This window comes from Littorina saxatilis, linkage group LG13, assembly GCF_037325665.1.
Source record: "Littorina saxatilis isolate snail1 linkage group LG13, US_GU_Lsax_2.0, whole genome shotgun sequence".
NCBI lineage: Eukaryota > Metazoa > Mollusca > Gastropoda > Littorinimorpha > Littorinidae > Littorina > Littorina saxatilis.
This window is the reverse complement of record NC_090257.1, coordinates 11,196,030-11,203,073: the sequence shown is the minus strand read 5'-3', so window position 1 is coordinate 11,203,073 and position 7,044 is coordinate 11,196,030. Positions and strand designations below refer to the sequence as shown.

The window sequence follows — 7,044 nt, the reverse complement described above, 5'->3', positions numbered from 1 at the left end:
TCTCTCTCTCTCTCTCTCGGATGCTTGACAATAAAACGATTGCGGAAAATCAAGCAGGTTTTCGGAAATAGTATTCAACAACTGATCATATTTTTACCTTGTATGCAATCGTTCAAAAAAGTCTGAGCAGAAAAGGTCAAAAGATATATGTGGCATTTGTTGATTTTCGCAAAGCATTTGTTTCTGTCAACCATGCTAAGTTGTTCTACTACTAGTGTATATGCCTTGCCGTGGCGTAGCAGCTTGCGTGCCCTGATGATCCAAAGAGCTATGCCGGCCGGAGCCTTAATAGTGCTCCTGGCAGGGGTCAAAGGCATAGATGAGATGAGATGATGCTAAGTTGTTAGAAGTCCTCTTACAAGAAGGTGTTACAGGTAAATTTTACGGCGCCCTGAAGGCTATGTATGCTATAGTTTGGTGTCCTGCGTGCGAGTAAATAACGAATATTCTGATTGTTTCGATTGTCCAAAGGGTGTTAGACAAGGATGTGTGCTGAGTCCTTCACTGTTTTCACTACTTATTAATCAACTTGCTGTACATATATCCTCTGTGGGAAAACATGGAATACAGTTGTTACCAGGTTTGATGGAATTATTTAAATTGCTTTTTGCAGATATCAGACATTGTTCTGTTTTCCTCCACTCCTATTGGATTACAACATCAGTTGGACTGTTTGAGAGACTGTTGTGTAAGTTTAAAAATGGAAGTTAATACAGTTGAAAACAAAAGTTATGGTGTTTAGGAAGGGAGCACACACACACACACACACACACACACACACACACACACACACACACACACACACACACACACACACACACACACACACTACTGTATCACAATTCAAACTTACTTGTGGGTCCAAGAGATACTATTACTACGTTTCCAGTGTAGAACTCGACGCTGTAGGTGTGGACGCCAGATTGCCACCTCTCGACGCTCGACTGGGTAAACGCGCAAATACCAAAATAAGTTCCGTCTTCTCTTTGTCCTGTTTCCGTTCTTTCAGTTGGTAGTGTGACCTGGAAAAAACACACATAGTCACAATGTGGATTGAAGATAAATTAGGGCTTTTTCTTGTTCTCTTAATATCTTGTACTTAATGTTTGCTTCTCGACGTTTGTTTGTTTGTTTGTTTGCTTAACGCCCAGCCGACCACGAAGGGCCATAGCAGGGCGGTGCTGCTTTGACATATAACGTGCGCCACACACAAGACAGAAGTCGCAGCACAGGCTTCGTGTCTCACCCAGTCACATTATTCTGACACCGGACCAACCAGTCCCAGCACTAACCCCATAATGCCAGACGCCAGGCGGAGCAGCCACTAGATTGCCAATTTTAAAGTCTTAGGTATGACCAGGCCGGGGTTCGAACCCACGACCTCCCGATCACGGGGCGGACGCCTTACCACTAGGCCAACCGTGCCGGTGCTTCTCGACTTGCGACTGGGTGAACGTGCAAACACCAAAATAAGTTCCGTCTTGTCTTCTTCCTGTTTCCCTTCTTGAAGTAGGTAGTGTGACCTGGAAAAAACACACATAGTCACACTGTGGATTAAAGATGAGTCATTAGTAACGCAGTTTTATGGCATGCCCCAACTGTTTCTTTACCCGTCCTGGATTTGTCCTCAACCATGTGCAATTGGTGCTTCTGTCTGTGCTCGCCTGGTCTTCGTAATAACATTCGCCTGTGAGTGTCTTCGGGGCGTCGTTGTAGGCAACAAAGCAGTCGGACGTGGAAAACTGATTATCTGAAAACATATGTAACATTTTCCTTGCTCTTGAGGGAAACAGTGCAAGTTCATTCGCTCACCAATGTTATTAATGTAATGCGGAAAAGAGAATCATTACCCTTCTCGAATGACATTCGAGCTTTGGCAAGATAGCTTTATGTAACCAAACACATTATTAAAAAGAAGTGCAATGCCCAGCGAATGACTAATCGGCTCTCTCTCTCTCTCTCTCTCTCTCTCTCTCTCTCTCTCTCTCTCTCTCTCTCTCTCTCTCTCTCTCACACACACACACACACACACACACACACACACACACATTCACTCACTCACTTACTCACTCACTCACACAGACAAATCTTATACACTCAAAACACACACTCATACGTAAATAGACAGACGGAGACACAAAATCCTTTACAAGCAAACACACACACACGCATGTACACACACACACACACACACACACACACACACACACACACACACGCACGCACGCACGTAAACGCGCGCACGTACGCATACGCACACACATAATATGCACTCACACACACACATACGAACACTCACGCACGCACGTACACATACACACACTCTCTAGATCTTTTCTCTCTCCTCTCTCTCTCTCTAACACACATGCACACACACACACGCACGCACGTACACACACACACACGTTGTTTTGTATTGCTGAATAACCCTTCTGTTTACAATAACGTGGGTACCGTTTTGCTGAATAACCCATCTGTTTACAATTACGTGGTATTGTTTTGCTGAATAACCCATCTGTTTACAATTACGTGGTATTGTTTTGCTGAATAACCTCTATGTTTACAATAACGGGGGTACCGTTTTGCTTATTAACCCATTTGTTTACAATAACGTGGGTATCGTTTTGCTGATTAACCCATTAGCTGCATGCAGCGTATACTAAGAACAGGCTTTAACCCGTAGTTCTTTCTGTTCTGTCGTCTGTCTTCTTCTTTTTTTCTGATTTGTGTACCTGAAGCAGACCCTGGTGGTCGAAACTTCGTGCAGTGTTATTCGTTTTATCATCACAGTGAGTACAGTGTTTGTTGGCCTTTTTGTAGACTCGTAGAATTTAACTGAATGACTCGGGAAACTGTTGGACACCAGTTCCGACTTTACTTTACTTTATTTGGCGTTTAACGTCGTTTTCAACCACGAAGGTTATATCGCGACGGGGAAAGGGGGGAGATGGGATAGAGCCACTTGTCAATTGTTTCTTGTTCACAAAAGCACTAATCAAAATTTGCTCCAGGGGCTTGCAACGTAGTACAATATACAGCATGACTTCCCTTCTTTGTCTCTGTTAATCAAGGGAGAAAATATCCAGCGATATTTCTCCGTAGGCCTAAAGTTCGGCCATGACCTAGGTAAAATAACTTGCGCAGCCGCAGAAACAAGAAAATGGAAATCTTTTATGAAATGATTGGGAGCCACGCAAATTTGACCTCTTGATTCCGACCATGAACCCGCTGTTGATAATCTGGAAGGTCGTACCAGAAATGCAGATCTTTCTCTGGCCGATTCATAGATTCAACCTACAAACAGTGCGACCTCATCTGTGATCAGATGGCCAAGCAATGCGTGAAATCTTTTATTCTAAAGCCTTATGGCTCGTTTTGACAAGCATTAAACGGATGAAATTAACCACATGCAGTTTATTCTTCAGAAAAATGCACACACAAAAATGGGTTGGGTTCGGTGATTTGTACATAAACGTCTTCCTCACGATAGATTCGCTGATTTGTCTTATGAAGCCGTCATCAACACGAACACAATGTTTGCAGAAGCAAACTCTGTACCTACACGACCGAGACACAAGACTGATTATTTCACAGCTGCAATGTGAATAGAGAACAAAGACGTTTAGGGTAAGCTTACTCACGTCAGGTCTTCACTGACAAGCTAGGAACAGACGGAAAATTCCGAACAAAAGTAAATGACGTCAAAGTCTCTTTCGCTTTGCGTGTAACTTTGTCATGACGTCTTTTTGTGACGACAGTACACGCGACAATTTGTTCGCTTCCGGTGTCATTTTAGACTGAAAAGCAACTCAAAAGAAGGAGCTAAGCCTGTGTCTTGAAACAGCTGAAACACTCTTTTGGATTGCCGTTTCAATGTTAACCAAAAAGTTTTAAAAACAAGAAATTCCTCCGAGGTAGGAAAAACACCCTCGTTGGTCAAAGGGAAATAACCATTCTCACTGCCACCAACTGAGAAGGTTATTTCCCTTTGACCATTAATATGTCCCTCTATAAGTCCTTGTAGAATCTTAATCCACCAATAACTCCCTAACCGTGTGTTTGACTGGTCCCAATTTTTGTAAGGACCGTCTCAGGAATGTATAGAACCGGTTCACCAAGTTTGGTGACGATCGGTCCGTTCATTCTTGAGATCTATATGCGAACACAAACAAACAAACAAACACATGGAGCGAATCCTATACACACCCCTATACCGGGGGTGTAAAAAACAAGGTTCAGTTGCTAACTGACAGCGGATTGAGCATTTCTTCCTGTTGATGAAGGTACGATTGAAGCTTTATTCTCTCCGTCAACCAACAAGACTAGATTTGTAGCAGACGAAAAACAAAGTGTGCGTTTTTCCTGTCTTGTGAAGGCGAGTATGTCGTTATAAGTTATCTGTACGTTGTGAAGACATTTCAAAACAAAATTTAGCTTTGATGCGTCACGGGATATAAGCTTATACGTTTTCATCCATGGAATTGGTTTTTTCGTCTTGGCAGGGTGAATGAATTCATGATGTCTTTTCCGGAACTGGACAAAACTGGCCTTGCCAAGACTGAAACAAAATATAGTTCTACAACTTCTAGGCTTGGGTTCATTGCCCATGGTGAATTTCCAATGATTTGTTTCCACATCCCATGACAAATTCTCTTTACTTTGGTCATGCCATATATACGTTACAGCTCCGTCCATCCATGGTATCCGTCGCGATATAACCTTGAATGGTTGAAAACGACGTTAAACACCAAATAAAGAAAGAAATCCATGGTATCGCGTGATATTTTGTCTCGACGGGGTGAAAGAATATAATTACAGCCGAGAGTAACGTCATCATATTCATACACCAGTTAACAGTTCCGCGGCCATTTTAGATCTCGCACATGCGCACTTCTTTTATTGCGAGTTCCGGGTGATACGCACATCGTTTTTCGGCATGTTTATGTCTTTTTCCTTTTCCGGTTGATTTCACCGCATGCGCAGATCGTGTTATTCGCCCACGTTTCTACGCAAGGGACACTACTCCGGCGCACTACTCCACCCGTTGAAAGGGGGAAACATTTTCTTCAGTACATGTAGTCTTTATGAATAAACAATTAACAAGAAGGACGTTGTAAATTCATTCAATGCAGATAAAATAAGAAATAAATTATGTTTGACGAACTTGTTCTGTTCTTATTCACATGACAAAATTTGTGAAGATCGAGAGATGTTATTAAAAAACCGTGTTCCAGGCAACTCGCAAACAGATAACCGCTGTGTATTTCACCACAACCCAACGCAAAGGAAACATGGCATACCTTTTTGCATTCATTGAACTTTCCCCAATAAATTCGGCTCACATCAGTCGTACTAAAAGTTTGTCAAAACACGACACACAGGCGATAACAAATGCCCACCTGAACTTGTGGTTCGCAACCACACACTAACGACCGTCGAGGCACGTATTTGCAATCTTCCGACCACCATTTTTTAAGTCGGTTACTCCCATTACTGCAACCAATAACACAGCATGTTGACGCCATCGCTAATTTGGATGTAACGTGAGGTTATTGTTATAACGTACAGGAAAACACACCGTCCCGTTCAATTGCTTCCATCACGTTGAGCAGACGATGCAGCGGTTGCTCGACGAAATTTGCTCGTCCAACCAGAATCGTTTTGGGTATCACGTGAGTTTTCCTTCTTTGTACCATGTAAGTGCCGAAACTATTGACCCAGTCTCGACAAAATATCAGGCGATACCATGGATGGACGGAGCTGTAACTTATACGTATTACCTTACTGGGAGAATGCAAGTTTCCAGTACAAAGGACTTAACATTTCTTACATACTGCTTGACTAAAATCTTTACAAACATTGACTATATTCTATAGGCTACAAGAAACACTTAACAAGGGTAAAAAGAGAAACAGAATCCGTTAGTCGCCTCTTACGACATGCTGGGGAGCATCGGGTAAATTCTTCCCCCTAACCCGCGGGGGGTACCAGTTCCGACAAAAGCTCTCTCCGAGTGAATTAGAAACGACTCGCGGAACGTACTTACCCGCACAGAGCTGAGGCAAGAAATGTAGTACACCGAACAAGACCAACACAAAAATTGTGTGCTCCATTACATCCTCCTGCTAGAACTTCTGTAGAGAAACGTCATCACGACGTCACAGGCGTTTGCACTTGTTTGTGTCTGTCTCGGGCACACAAACGCCAGTCTCAGCCAGCCCCGACTGACTTGCTATGATCAGCTGTCTCTGCTACAGGAAAGCGAAGAGAAAAGGAACCGAAAAGAAGTCGCGTGAAGCGATATAATTTTTTACATTTAGTCAAATACAAGATTAACACCACAAACCAATCATCGCCGAGACTACATTCAGATAGTCTCGGCTAACCATACCGAAGACCGAGGCAGGTCACGATCGCCGCCGCGAAGAACGCGTCCGTAGTACTTACTGAACCTATTTTCTTTCATTCTGAGCACATTGTTAGAGTAAACATGACATATCTATATATTTTTGAATTCAGGAGAACACGAGGAACACAATGCCATCTTTTTTAAATCGGTTTGCGAACAATTGATTTTAATGACAACTTTAATGAGCAAACTCATTAATTAATTCGTAAGCCTCGAAGCTGAAATGCAATACCAAAGTCCGGGCTTCGTCGAAGATTACTTGACCAAAATTTCAACCAATTTGCTTAAAAAAATGAAGGCGTGACAGTGCCGCCTCAACTTTCACAAAAAGCCGCATATGACGTCATCAAAGATATTTATCGAAAATAAGAAAACAACGTGTGGGGATATCATACCCAGGAAATTTCATGTGAAGTTTCATGAAGATCGGTTCAGTATTTTTCTTTGAATCGCTCTACACATACAGTGACATACACACACGGAGACACACACGCACGCACACACACACACACACACACACACACACACACACACACACACACACATACACACACACATACACCACACCCTCGTCTCGATTCCCCGTCTATGTTAAAAAATTTAGTTAAAACCTGACTAAATGTAACAAGTCGCGT

At 42.7% G+C, this 7,044-nt stretch overlaps 1 long non-coding RNA gene across 1 annotated transcript; it reads right to left on the bottom strand.

The window, feature by feature from the left end:
* Nucleotides 1–857: 857 nt before the first annotated feature.
* On the bottom strand, nucleotides 858–6,188 carry LOC138983594 (uncharacterized). Its single transcript, XR_011461202.1, has 3 exons — nucleotides 6,047–6,188; nucleotides 1,611–1,750; nucleotides 858–1,022 (listed from the first exon to the last, which is right to left on the bottom strand). It is a non-coding gene; the product is annotated as an uncharacterized lncRNA (long non-coding RNA).
* Between the last annotated feature and the right edge of the window lie 856 nt (nucleotides 6,189–7,044).